General features: G+C 46.7%; 1 long non-coding RNA gene across 1 annotated transcript; it reads left to right on the forward strand.

Annotated features, from left to right (window-relative positions):
* Positions 1–2,500: 2,500 nt before the first annotated feature.
* On the forward strand, positions 2,501–5,980 carry LOC102751705. Its single transcript, XR_435554.2, has 3 exons — positions 2,501–2,705; positions 3,715–3,783; positions 5,348–5,980. It is a non-coding gene; the product is annotated as an uncharacterized LOC102751705 (long non-coding RNA).
* The last annotated feature ends 8,689 nt before the right edge of the window (positions 5,981–14,669 follow it).

The raw sequence follows: 14,669 nt of genomic DNA on the forward strand, positions 1-14,669 counted from the left end.
GGCCCCGTATCTACCTGGGAGTCTCTAGAGCACTGGTTCTCAAACTTCCTAATACAGTTCCTCATGTTGTGGTGACCCCCAACCATAAAATTATTTTCGTTGCTACTTCATAACTGTAATTTTGCTATTGTAAACAATATGTAATTATATATGTGTTTTCTGATGGTCTTAGGCGACCCCTGTGAAAGGGTCATTCGACCTCCAAAGGGGTCGCGACCCACAGGTTGAGAACCGCTGCTCTAGAGCAAGCATGTCAAACTCAAAGGCTAAAGTGGACCAAATAAATGAGGCATGCGGCTCACAGACCGCAAGTTTGCCCTGCTTGCTCTGGACTAGAGCCTTCTCTAATTGGCCACCCTGCCTACAGGCTGTTTTGCAAACATAATGGGCATGCTTTTGCCTTTGCACTTGCTATTCCCTTTGCTTAGATGAGTCTTCCATCAGATATTCTCATGACCTACCCCTCACCAATCCTAGGTGTCTGTTCAAATCTTTCAAATATCATTTTCTTGGAGAAGGCCTCCCTGATCAGCCTATTGAAAACAGCACCCTCCTGCTCCAATAGTCCCCATCACCTTCCTAGATATTTTTCTGAATAGTATCTAAAATCCTCTAACACTGTGCATTTCTCTCTCTCTCTCTCTCTCTCTCTCTCACTCTCTCTCTTTCTCTCTCTCTCTCTCTGTTTATTGTCTGTTTCTCCCACTGGGGACTTCGTTGTGTTTGCTGCTAAATCTGCAGTGCCTACACCAGTGAGTGCCATGGAGTGATCACTTGACAGATTTGTGTTGAATTAGCACCTGAGTGAAGGAGGCCCCGAATTCTTGGGAGAGCCCCCCTTGTCTCCATGTGAGACCCAGCACAGCTGTAGGACTTTGTTTACTGAGTGTTTGCTTTGAACAAAGGAATACAAATTTCAATGTTTACAGAGAGCTGACCATGTGCCACGGGTGATGATCAGGTCTGAACAGTCCTCCGGACTCCTTGTAACCTAGGCCGGGGCACACTGGCCTGGGAGCTCACACGTGCCCAGCGAGAGCATGTGAAGTTCCATGTGGACTAGCAACAACCTGGTGCCTGGGAAGGGGAGGCACCGAGGGCTGCACAGCGCGGAGTCCGGTGGTGGCAGCAGAGTGCGCTGCACAATGACCCCAGGAGTGGCAGCTTCCTTTGCCCCAGGACCTTTGCTCACCCCTGGATCACCATCGGGAGAAGAGGGAGTGGTGATCGGAGGGAGGAGCTGAACTTGGAACCGACGCTTTATTAAAAGAGACTATTTAATCCTGGAACAAAAAGAGAGGCTGTTTACTGGAAAGCCGGTGACTTTCTCCACTCTCTCTCTACTTACCTGTGACTTACCTATGGGTGTAAATGTGGGCCCACTGACTATGCTTGAGAAGAGCCTCGTGCAGGGGTGTCCTTGCAGCCAGGCGCCTACAGGGTTTCCTTCTGAAGCTGCCACTTAGATGTGGTTCAAACAGCCACTGGCCTACTCCCTCGTGCCTCCCCAGGGCCCGACTTTCCCGGCACAGCCTGACAACTCACCCGGTTTCTCCCTCGGAGCATTGCATGGGATGCCCAGGGCTTCGGGGCTCCCACCCATGGCTCTGAAATGAGATGGAAACTTGGAAAACAGTGACTGTCCTCAGGGCGGAGAGGACGTGCACTGTGAAGGCAGAGCAGCGGCTCTGGGCTGCCCTGGGCAGGACAGACTTCCAGTTCACTCTCACAGGAATGGAATCTCAGCAACTCAAGACACAGTGGATGTGAATGCTTAATTGCAGTACAAACCCGACCAGTTAAAGATTTAAATGGTAAGCATACTTTCTGCTACAACGGAAGATGCTTATAGAACAGCGGTCCTCAGGGGGGGCATTTGTCCTCGCCCAGGGAACGCGGCAGCGTCGGGCACTCTGGGTGGCAGGATCAGGGGAGAGGAGCGAGCGTGGCAGGGCTAGTCCTGGCTCCTGTGCACCGGGGCAGAGATGCTCCCAGCAACCGGCCTGCACAGGATGGCCGCTCAGGCGGCATGTCCCCAGCACCAGCGGTGCCAGGTTGAGAGCGCTGCCCTGAGGCAGAGCAGCCTACAGGGCCTCAGACCCTGTGCTTTCAATGGCGTCTCAGGGGTAGCCTGTGCATGAGGCGGGCGGTATCACTGCAGGGGTTTCACAGAGGGGCTGAGGCTCAGAGACCAGAGAGCCCCCACACCCCTGGAAGGAGGAGCGGGGGCAGGGCTCTCTCCATGGCCCAGCTCCAGTGGTGCTCATCAGGCACATGGACTTTGTTTACTGAGTGTTTGCTTTGAACAAAGGAATACAAATTTCAATGTTTACAGAGAGCTGACCACGTGCCAAGCAGAGGACAAAGTCCTGCTCTCAGGGAGGTTACAGTTTGGTTGGGAAACAGTTCACCACATGGTTCTAGAGGGCATGTCAGAGAGGACATGGCTGAGGAGAGCCAGGAGGGATGGGGGAGGAACTGGGAAGCAGTTCCAGGGAGAAGGACCAGTAGTGCAGAGGCCCCGAGGTGAGGTGGGCAGGTGTGCTGGCAGCTCTGTGTGGCCATCTGGAGAGAGCACAGGACCTGAGGCCGCAGACACAAGTGGTGGCTGGGAGAGGAGGCAGATCACAGAGCCACGTCATGGCCATGTGAAGGACCTTGGCCTTCGTCAGAGAATGCGGAGCCACTGCAGGCTCTGAGCAGAGGTGTGGTAGAGTCTTTCAATTTTAACTGGGTCACTGGCTATCCCATGGGAGGAATATACTGAAGGAAGGAGGCAATGAATTTGCCCAACTTCATTTTTGCTAGTTGTTCTAAATTCCTCAACTACTTTTTAAAAAAATATTCTGTGACTGAGGAGGAGAGTGTGGTTGTGCAGGAGCTCACTGGACAGGAGAGAGAAGTGCGACCAGGAGAGAAGGTCTATACAGAGAGGAGGGTGCAGGCAGAAGAGCAGGGTGCTGGCCACCCCTCACCCCCACTAGCAGGGGCTGGCGCCAGCGGTGCCCATAGAATTCAGTGTCTCAGGGCATCCTACCGCCCCTGGGGATGAGGGGGTGAGGAGGGAGGGAAAATCAGAAAATCATTCTCTGCTTAGTTTTCCCCTCATCATGGTTTCTTTGTCATTCTTTACCTGTTTTAGTAAAAATTTCAGAGCCTGTTTGTGTTCATATATAAGCCCCTGAACTCGGGACTCTCAGGGGCCCTGTCTAAACATTCTGTAACTAGTATTGATGCTTGCTCAGAGAGCCATGTCCTCACCTCAGTGGGGCAAGGCTTTTGAGCAAAAGCTAGTAAATCATTCTTGAGGTTTTGGAATGAAGAATTGGATTTCCTTCTTATCATGAAACCAAAATGTAGGACAGTGAAGTCAATCCATTTTTATTTCATCAGAATAAAACCAGTTGGGACATATGTATGAGTCTGGTCCTCAGAGTGGGGGAGAGAGGAGGGAGATCCCATGTTCTCAGGGGAGGGTGTGGGAACCGTGCTGGGCCCCCAGGTCTGTGGGGTGTGCTCACCTTCCTTCTGAGAACAGCGTGGCTCTGAGGGAGAGACATCACAGCCAATGCAGCAGGAAGCCCAGGGCAGACTCCTATGCTTCTTGGTCAGCTTTGGCCCCAATGCGCAGTTGATATGCAGAGTTTCAGGAGGAAACGGGATTAACACTGTATATGAAAATGGGGAAGTGGCAGTAAAAGTCCAGATTTCCAGGTTTCCTGGAACAAATCAGAACATCTTCTGAAGATGACACACCTTCCAGTATGTGGACAACGACACGAGGTGAGAGGCAGCCCACACATCAGTCCTTCAGCCCACAGCGCCCTGTCAGGTCCCCAGCTAAGGGCGAGGGGTACCCCAGTGTTCATTTATCATCACACTTCCATTGTTTCTCCCTTATCCTAGAGGAATATTTATCTGTATTCATGTTTCTATTAAAAGTGAGAAGTTAAAAGAGGCACAAGTTTCCAAAGGCTGGTATGGGTGGGAAGGATGGGAGCCCCCAGGTCTTGGGGCACATCCTGGCTCCCTGGGTTTTCCCGCTGCCCAGCCCCGCCCCACCAAGCCTTTGTTCTGAAGTGCCATAGCTCCAGTGGCCGTGTGATGAGATGCCAACGCTCCCTCAGTGGAAAACTGAGGTCCTGGCATAGGACTTTACAGAGCACAGGGTCCTGGCTCAGGAGTACACCCAGACCTTGTGCAAGGCTTTCAAAGCAAAGCAAAGGGGCCTGGAGGATATTTGCCTAGTAGCTTCAGCCTTGCAGTTGAAAGGGAACCAGCCTCGCCCACAAGCCACTAACTGGCCCTCCTATGACACCAGACCACATAGGATGAAGAGTATAGACCCCCCACCAGCCTCAGTTTCTTCCTCTTGTACTTGCAGACTCTCATCTTGGTTCTTCCAAGCTCCCTGTTCCAGTGGGTCACCAAATGAGTAGGCACAGGAGGATTCTGTGAATTTCTACCTAACAAGAGCAATTCCTGGGAAACAGGTTTCATGCCGAGGCTGCTGAGAAGTCAGGGCTGCGGGAGGGGCCGCAGTGTGGCTGGTCCCTTCTGTGGAGGACAGAGGCTTGTAAGTGCTCTCGGGGCTCTGCTGCTGAGTCTTCAGGTGGATCTTTGTGTACGAATTCCCCAGGAGAGAAGGCAAGGCATTGGTGTTGTTCTAGTGCTTTGCAGTTTCCAAACTGTTTTTCGGGACATTTTCTCCTTTGCCTCTTAACCCACCCTCATGAGACTGACGGATAGGGACAGCTTCCTGAATTCGAAGGACCAGGTAGTTACAAACCATGTCTATTTGAATGGAGAGCATGGCTCCGTTTTTTTTTTGTGTGTTTTTTTTTTTTTTTGTCTTTAATTGCTTTAAGCTAATGTATAGAAAGAGAGTGCACTGCTGATACGCTCGACCTGCAGCGGGTGCTGTGGGCTCCAACCCGCAGTCACCCTGGTGTCTAGGGAGCTAGCTGCAGTACATTGTGACTTCCTGCTGCTCCCTGGGCCCCGAACCCGCTCTGCCCCAGGCCCTGTGTGGGCTCTTGCATTCGCCTAGCCACAAACATGTGGCTATCTCTTACCTACGTTGTATATTTCCTAAACCTTTAACTTCTAATAAAATTTGCCCTTCCTTTGCTGTATTTATTGTGTTGGATGGAAGCCACAAGGACAGAAGGGGTTTAGAAAAGCAAGTCCCCAAGTTTAAGCCCTATTCTCAGCCCTGTCCTGCTCTCCAGCCCCAGGGCACCTGTGTGGGGGGGGACAAGAGAAGCGGGGGTGGGCAGGAGAAGGGGGTGGCAGATCTGCTGCATGCCCACAGCTCTGTCCCATTTGCCTCCCTCTGTTCAGACAGGGTCTCCAGCATTTCCAGCAGGGCCCCAGTTTATCATCTCTGACTTTTACAGCAGGAAGATCTGGGTGTTGGGGAATCCTGCGCTGGAAAATCAGATTGGCTGATTTTCACAGGGACTTACAAGGCAAGTGGAAAAGACCCAAGCGACTAAATACCCAGAAGGTATCTGAGGATCAATAATGCAGTCATCACAGCTAACCATGGAAGGGCACAGCACACCTGAGGCTGTTGGTTGCCTCTTCACAGAGCCATCCTCACTGGCCTGGAATGTATGGCAGCCCTTGCTTCAGAGGACGCACTGAGGCCAGAGCTCTGTGACTCTCAGGACCCCTGACAGCTTGCCCTGGGGACACAAGGCCCAGGCCTGTTTCTGGACAATGACTTTCTTCTTCCTGCTTCCTTCTCCCTCTCTCTTCCTTCTTTTTAAATACTAGTAACAGCCTTATTGAGGTCTAATCCACATGCCACACAGTTCACCTTCCTAGCATGTATCATTCAATGGTTCTAGTATGTTCACAGATATGTGCCACCATCATCACCACAGTCAATTTTTAAGAGATTTTCATCACTCTCCCCCAAAATCCCATACACATTAGAAGTGTTCCCCTTCCTCAATCCTGAACCCATCATTGGGCAACCGCAATCTGCATTTGTCTCTATGGATTTTCTCATCGTGGATATTTTATATAAATAAAACCATATAATATGCGATCCTCTGTGGTTGGCTTTTTTCACTTAGTATAATGTTCTCGAGGTTCTTCCATGTGGCAGCATGAGTCAGTCCTACATTCCTATGAGCCAGCAAGTCCATCCCTGGACATATACTCAAGAGAAATGAAAGTTTATGTCAGTGCACAAGCTTGCAGTATTGTTCACAAGAGCCTAAACGTGGAAACAACTTAAATATTCAAGTGATGAATGGATAAACAAAATGTGGCTCTCTACTTAATGGAATAATATTTGCAAAATTTAAAAATGAAGTCTGATACATGCTACAATGTGGTAGACATTATACTAAGTGAAAGAAGTCAGTCATAAAACACCTCTTATTATATGATTCCATTTATGTGAAATGACCAGAAAAGGGAAATCTCTATTAGGTAGGAAGTAGATTCAGTGGTTGCAAGGGGCTGAGGAGAGAGGGGGATGAGGGCCAGAGACTGCCAATGAGTACAGGGTTTCCTTCTGGGGTGATAAAAATGTCCTGGAATTAGATAGTAGCATTGGTTGCACAACCTGGTGTCTAAGTTAAAAATCACTGAAGTGTATATCTTAGAGGAAAAAGAGAAAATAAAGAAGATGAAGGGCTCTTGTCTTTCAAATAAAATAATATAGACCAATATTTCCTTGCTCCTCTTTGCTAAGTACAACTTCAGACTCTGCACAATAACACAGCAGGCAGCCCCAATGGGATTCTGAAAGGTGGTAAGAAGGAGAGCTGGTCTGAGAACCTAGCATTGGAGGAAGAACACAGTGGCAGGATGTCTTAGGTCCCCACCCAACTGGACACCCAGACCCAGTGTTTCCAACCCCACTTAGCAGCAGAAGACACCTAGGTAGGCTCTTTGCTTCCTACATCAAACACCTATGGGAACACCACATGCTAGGGTGGCCACTGGGAAGCCGACTACAAATAAACAGCCAGGGGCGGAACTCTCTACCCAATGCCTGAGATCTTCTCTCCACCGAGAGCCTGTATGGACATGGGGCTTGGACAAGAGGCACCTCCTTCTCCCACAGCTAGCCTCTTTGTCCCTGCGGGGCTGAGACCTGGTTTTCCCACTAGAGACACAGGGGCAGCCAGGTGTGACTACTAAGGGGGACTTGTCAAAACCAGGGCCTGGCAAGGTTCCTTGGGGCCTGAACTCACCTAGAGCCAGGAGAGGTGCCACACCCCACCTGGAGACACACCTTCACATCCTCAGGGGGCACCAGCAGGGCCCAGTGTGAACCCCTCAAAGCACCAAGTAAACAAGCAAGCCAAAAGGATATGGCAACCACAGCCCACAAAACGGGCCAGTGGTCTGTGCTAAAACCACAGGATGACTGGCTGCTAAAATAAATGATGTAAATAGATGCAGTCTCCTAAAATCCACCACTAGTCCACTCTGTAGCATGACTGAGCCCTGCACTGTCCCAGAGCACATAAGGAGTGCAAACTGCACTTCTTGTTGTATTTAAAATATTTCTCCAGATTGCAATATAACACATGCACACTGTAGAAAATCTAGAAAATTGGAAAAAAAGAAATTATAAATCACCTTCAATCCCACCACTCAGAGAATATATGTATTTAGTATGTATGTGTAGGTATCTATATTATCCAAATAACCTTCCCATCTCCATATCTTTATATGGAGAGAGAGAGAGAAAGAGAGAAAGAGAGAGAGAGAGAGAGAGAGAGAGAGAGAGAGATTTTTCTCTTATAGAAAATAACATAATTTTGTGTATAACATATTTATAACTTGCCTTTTTTGAATAAAATATATTCCTTCTCTAAATCATTATATGTTCTTTCTCCATCACTTTTAGTGGTTGGATAATTTTGGGGCCACTTGCTCTTGGCACAGTACACCATAGGTGCTTAATAAAGGTTGGTTGAATGACCGGTTAGAGCTCTGTGCTCAGACCAGGTCTAAAGCACCTGGTGATCCTCTTTCTTGGGCATTTCACTTGGCCCAGTTCGGCCCCAGAGAGGAAGAGGGCCGGGGTCCATGCTGGTAGGAAATCATCAGGGACCAGCTAGGATCATGGTTTGCATGTTGAAGGTTCTCTTTCAGGCATCAGTTCCCTCCAGTTTCTGAGTGGAGGCTCAGCCTTGGTCCCGCAATCCCACCAGGAAGGAGGGCCTACTTCTGGCTCAGCCAGACAAGGTTTGCTGTCATTGCCAGACAATTACAGTTCTGCTCTCCCATGCCAACTCCTTCATGCGCCTTTGGTCCATTGTGCTTTTGTTCATGTTGTTTTTTAGTTTGAAACATCCACCCTGCCTTTCTCGCTGCCAGACCCCCATCTGATAGCAAGACCCAGTTCCAGGGACATCTCCTCCGTGGACCTTCTCTGACATAATCTGGCACCTCCACGGACTCCCTTGCAGTTGGTGCAAGCATCAGACAGAAACCTTGGCCATCTGTTGGGCAAATGTGTCTCTGTGTCTATTGCACTCATTAGACTGCAAATCCCCAGCCAGACTCTTCCTCAGTGAATGCGTGTTGGAAGGATGAGTCGGCGGGGTGAGACTGCTCTGCCTCTGCAGAAGGGAAGAGGGCTTCACACCCCGCACCTCACCTCCCAGGTCTAGGGGTCTGGAGGCAGAGCGATGGCAGCTGCCTGGAGCAAGGCTGGTGCTGCCTGGAGGACATGCACCCTTGCTTTGCTGTGTCTAGGATGCCAGGGAGCTGCTAGAGCTGGGGAAAAGAAGGATCCTTTGGCATGTTTCCCAACCATGCTCTGTGAAAGGGAAAGTCGTCTTTATTGCATTTATTTATTTAGGGAAGGGGTTAGGGCACTTCATCTGGTGCTCACTTCAGAGCAGCTGTTCAGTATTACGAAGGAGAAAGACGAGTGACTTGTGCTCCTTGTTTCAAACCAGAGAATCCAAAGCCGTAGACACGATGGCGTCTCTTGTGACAGGCAGTTCCTGGATCCGGGAAGTTTCCTACCCAATGCCCGAGGTCTAAGTGGCAAGATTCATTTTTTCTTTTTACCCTGAGGCTCCACTTAGTCAACAAATATTTACTGGTGCTGATTCAGAGCTTGGTTTAGACAGGGGGCTGGGGGCTGCAGCTCAGAGATGCACCAGAAAGCAGCTGCCATATTGCAGTGGATTTTCCCATGTGGGAGAGAGCACGGGGGAGGAGGTTTCGTTGCAGTAACAGATACAGCTTTTGGCTGGCTTGAGCTGCAGAAGAATTTATTGGATGTATATGGGACACTCCCAGAATTCATGGGAAAGCTGGCAAACAAAACTCGAACTGACTAGAACCAAGGGAAGGCAGATAATGGAATCCACAGCCAAGGGAGCAGTTTTTGGATGACACCCCTGGGCCTTTGGCTGTTCTGAATATTTTCTCAAGTGTCTATGAATGTTTGTGTCACTCTCTCAAGATTCAAGGTACTAAATGGGAGAAACAGACTGGCCAAATCCAAGTCACCTACCTGAACAAGAAAAAAATAGCTAGCCTTTTGGATCTGTTAGGCTGACAGGCAGGAGAGAATCTGCCCACAGCCAGCATTTCTGTCAAGATCCCCTGCTTTCTTCAGAGGTATGGGCAAGGCTCTATTTCATAAGATGGATGTGAATTTTAGCAGGAAAATATCCAAATCAGTATAGTGAGGTAAATAAGTACATCACATACCCCAAGCCTCATAAGAAAGCAGGCCTTGAGCACAAGCTGTGGGAGAGTTAGTCTGCAGATCCCGGATGCTGGACATACATGCCTGATAGAGGTATTTTTGTTTTGAATCTTTTATTTGCCAATGACTTCATTTTAAATTCAAATTTAAAGTTCCCAGTGGTCAGGTTATCTTTTTTTTTTGGTATACTGTTAAACAACGTTTGCTCAAGGCTTGCAAACAAAAAGAGTACTTTGACCTGCCAGGAATTGAAAGAAAGACACTGGAGTCCCATCTCTGTGGGTTTTCCAGACCCATAACAGGAATTTGGAGTCCAAGAAGACAAGATGGTTGTCCCAAGCGGTCAAGCTACATCTTTTCTTAAATTACAGCTGAACCACAAAGCTACTCCACAGGGTGAACAATTGGAAAGTTTTTCCAGTTGTTCTCATCTCCTTCCTTCACATGTGCTTGATGAGACTCTGCAAGCATCCACACCTGGGAGCATTTTCATTAATGCTTTTATTAACTATCATCCATTTTCTTCCTGGGTGACCACACTTACAACTTGATCTGCGCATCATTAGAATTCCAGTTGCTGCTACAAATGGTCATTCATTTAATATATACTTTTTGAGTGCCTACCAAATGCCATAGCCCAGGGGACAAGAACTAATTAGACCTGACCCTTTCCTGGAGACTATCTGAGGTGGAAGCTAGACTGGCAAAGGAGAACTAGAATTCAGGGTGGTAAGAGCTCTAAAGGGGTTGATCACAGGGCACCACAGGAGTGCACGCCAAAGGTGTCACTACTCCAGCCTGGGAAGCTGAGGCAAGTAGCGTAGGCTGGGGCAGTGAGAGTGTGGATAGAGAATAAAGCAAACGTGGGAGAGGGTTTGGGGCCTAACTGCTTGACCCCTCAGCTACATGGATGTGGAGGACAATGATGCGGGAGGAGAAAGCACAGGGAGACACTGTTTGGGTTGTCTTGTAGATGGGCCCCCCCCATCACTGATGGGAGAATCAGGAGTTTGAGTCACTTACTGAAGTGGGACAGGGAAGAGAATGAGTTCAGGTAGAGACATATTTTTGTTGTTGTTGCTGGAAGATGTTCACGGACTTTCTATTTAAGATCATAAATCCCCAGAGTGCTGGGAGGGAGATTTATATTTCACAGTCATCAGAGTATACATGATCCACAAATGGATGAGTGCATTCAAAGTGACCACATCCAGTGAGACAAAAGTTCACCTTTAGACAGGACCAAAGGCACAACTACTGCCAGCAGGTGGGTTGGGGAGGAAAAGTCCTCAAGGGGGACAGAGAAGGGTTAGTCTGCAGAGGACAGTCGGTATTCTCTCAGAACTTACAGATCCCTGGTAAATCTCTATTTTCAGAATGTGGCAGCTATTTGGACTCGCAGCTCATATAAGCTCAGATGAGGGTGAAAAATAGAAAAGGGGAGAAGGAAACCTATTCCCAGGACATTACTGAACCAATGCCAAGCTGATGGTAACATCTCAGCTATTTAAGGTGGTGATTTTATTTAAAGAAATCTAGAAACTGACTGGGAACTAAAAAGGAAATCCTGGAGAATTAGACTAACATAAGAGACTTTGAAAAGCTCTGACATATTCCTGGGGGCCTAAAAGGCTGCATATAAGCCCAAGGCTGTGCAGGTACACTGAAAAGGAGAAATCATCAGTCCAGTTTACAAAAAAAATATGAAACATTCAATGAAGCAAAAAAGCATGCCACATGTACAGGGCGGGCGGGGGTGGGGGGAATCTGGTGATGAAAATATTCTTGAGGGGGCACAAAGTTTGTACTTACTATGCAAAAACTTTGAATAAGTTCTTATAAATATGGTCAAGTAAATAAAAGAAAAAATGATGTCTCCACAAATAAAGAATGTCAATGAAGAGAGAAATTCATAAAAGATCTAAATAAAATTTTTAGACTTAAAGCAAAAACGTCACTAGAAGAACCCAAGAACAGATTTGAGCTGGGGGAAAAAAAGAACCAATAAACTTAAAGATAAGTTAATAGAGATTATTTAATGTGAGGAGCAGATAGAATAAATAATAAAGAAAAGTGATAGGACCACAGAGGTTTGTGGTATACTGGCAAACATACCAACATATTCATAATGGGAGTCCCAGAGGAAAATGAGAAAAGAGACCAAAAAAACCTAATAAAAGACTGTCTGAAAACTTCACAAATTTGATTAAAAACTATTATACATTTCCAAGTAGGATAAACTCCAGAAATTCACACATAGATATAATATAGACAAATATGTCCTATTGATGAAATTAATAGGCAAAGTGGATTAAAAATTTATTGGGGTAACATTTGTTAACAAGATTATGTTTCAAGTAACAAATGTCTAATACATCATCTGTATATTGCATCGTGTCCTCACCACCCAAAGTCTAGTCTCTTTTCATCACCAGCTATTTGATCCCCTTTACCCTCTTGAACTTCCCTCCACCCCCATCTTCCTGATATCCACCATTCTGTTGTCTATGTCTATGAGATTTTGTGTTTCTTTTGATTGTTGCTTTCTGTTTTATGTCCCACATATGAGTGAAATCATATGGTTTTTATTATTTCATCTGACTTATTTCTCTTAGCATTATACTCTCAAGATCCATCCATGTTGTCATAAATGGCAATATTTCATCTTTTCTTGTGGCTGAGTAGTATTCAATTATACATGTGTACCACAACTTATTTATCCAATCATCCATCAAAAAACACTTAGGTTGTTTCCATGTGTTGGCTATCTATAATAATAAAAGCATAATATGCAAGTCGACCAAATGACAGAACAGCAGAATGACTGTTCGGATGACCATGCTATAACATACATTGGTGCCAGGCCAGCCAAGGAGGGTGCAATGTGATTGATTGAGGGGCCCCGCCATTGCCCCACCATCAGCCTGCAGAAGGAGGCCCAGGCCACTCTCTGCAGGGCCATCGATAAGCGGGGGGGCGGGGGGGGAGGAGAGGGAGGCTCCATGATTGCCCCAAAGAGGGAGGCCCAGGCTACTGGCTAGTGACACTATGGTGGATGTATGGGGACAGCCAGCAATCACCCCACAGAGGGAGGCCCAGGCCAGCCAAGCGATCGCACCCCATGCCTGTCCCCCACAGAGGGAGGCAACCGGTGGCAGGGAAGGGGGGGCAGCACAGCAGAGATGGCAAGCAGTGTCAGTGACTGGGGCGGGGCCAGCTGCTGGCAGCAAGGTGAAGGAAAGCCCTCATAGGTCCTGATTGCCGGCCAGCCCTAGGGACCCTACCTGAGGGGTCCCGGATTGTGAGAGGGCACAGGTGGGCTGAGGGACACCCCCACACACACCCCATGCAGAATTTCATGCATTGGGCCTCTAGTAGTAAATCTTGCTATGAACATAGTGGAACATATATCTTTAAAAAAAAACTGTTTTTCAAAATTTTTCTGGGTCTTATTGTAACTCTATTCTTACTAGTAATTTTTGAGAAATATCTATACTGTTTTCCATAGTGATGCTACCAATTTGCATTCTTATGAGCACTATACAAGTATTCCTTTTTCTCTACATCCTCTCCAATACTTGTTATTTCCTTTGTTATTGACAATAAGTAACCATCATATCAGTTTGGTTTTGATTTGTACTTCACTTATAGTTAGTAAAGTTGAGCATCCTGTTAGCCATTTGTATGTCTTTTGGGAAAAGTGTCTGTCTAGGTCCTCTACTAATTTTTTTAACTGGATTATTTGTTTGTTGTTATTGAGTTGTATAAGTTCCTTATATATTTTGGATATTAGCCACTTATCAGAGGTATTGTGTGCAAATATGTCCTTCCATTTTTCTGGTTGTCTTTTTGTTTTGTTTGGTGCTTTTTTTGTTTTGCAGAAGCTTTTTAATTTGATGGCAGAAGCTTTTTAATTTGATGTTATTTATTTATTTATTTATTTACCTATTTATTTATTTATTTATTACTTCTCTTGCTGTTGGGGTCAAATTCATAAAGCCCTGTTTGACGTCAAGGTGAACAAGTTTAGTACTTAAGTTTTTTTCTGTATATTTTATTGTTTCAGGCCTTATATTTAGGTCTTTGATCCTTGTTTTTATGGTGTCAAATAGTTAATTTGTGTGTATGATGTCAAATAGCGGTCTAGTTTCATTCTTTTGCATTTAGCATTACAACTTTCCCAGCACCATTTGTTGAGGAGGATTACTTTTCTCCAGTGCATATTTTTAGTTCTTTTGTCAAAATTTTGTTGCCCATACACATGTGGGACTATTTCTGGGCTCTCAACTTTGTTCCTTTGCTCTGTGTGTCTGTTTCTGCCAAAGCCATACTCGTTGGGCTTGTAGTATAATTTGAAGACAGGGAGTGTGACACCTACAGCTCTTTGTTCTTTTTTCTTAGGATTGCTTTTGATATTTGGGATATTTTGTAATTCCATACAAATTTGATCATTTTTGGTTCTATTTCTTCAAAACATGCCATTGGAATTTTAATAAGGATTGCATTAGAATTGTATATTGCTTTGGGTAATGTGGCTATTTTAACTATGCGGATTCTTCCACATAATGAACATGGAATATCTTTCTATTTCTTTGTGTCTTCTTCAATTTCTTTCAACAATATCTTATAGTTTTCAGTGTATACATCCTTCACATCAAACTGGCCAGGCACCCCAGTGGGGACCCCCACCCTGAAGGGGGTGCAGGCAGCCTGAAAACAGCCATCAGCCCTTAATCCAGGCTGGCCAGGCACCCAAGTGGGACCCCCGCCCTGATCCGGGACACCCTTCAGGGCAAACCAGCCGGCCCCCACCCGTGCACTAGGCCTCTATCCTATATAGTAAAAGGGTAATACGCAAACTGACCCTAACAGCAGAAAGACTGGGAATGACTGGTCACAATGACACACACTGACCACCAGGGGGCAGATGCTCAATGCAGGAGCTGCCCCCTGGTGGTCAGTGTGT

The sequence above is a fragment of the Myotis davidii genome, unplaced genomic scaffold, assembly GCF_000327345.1.
Source record: "Myotis davidii unplaced genomic scaffold, ASM32734v1 scaffold618, whole genome shotgun sequence".
Classification (NCBI taxonomy): domain Eukaryota; kingdom Metazoa; phylum Chordata; class Mammalia; order Chiroptera; family Vespertilionidae; genus Myotis; species Myotis davidii.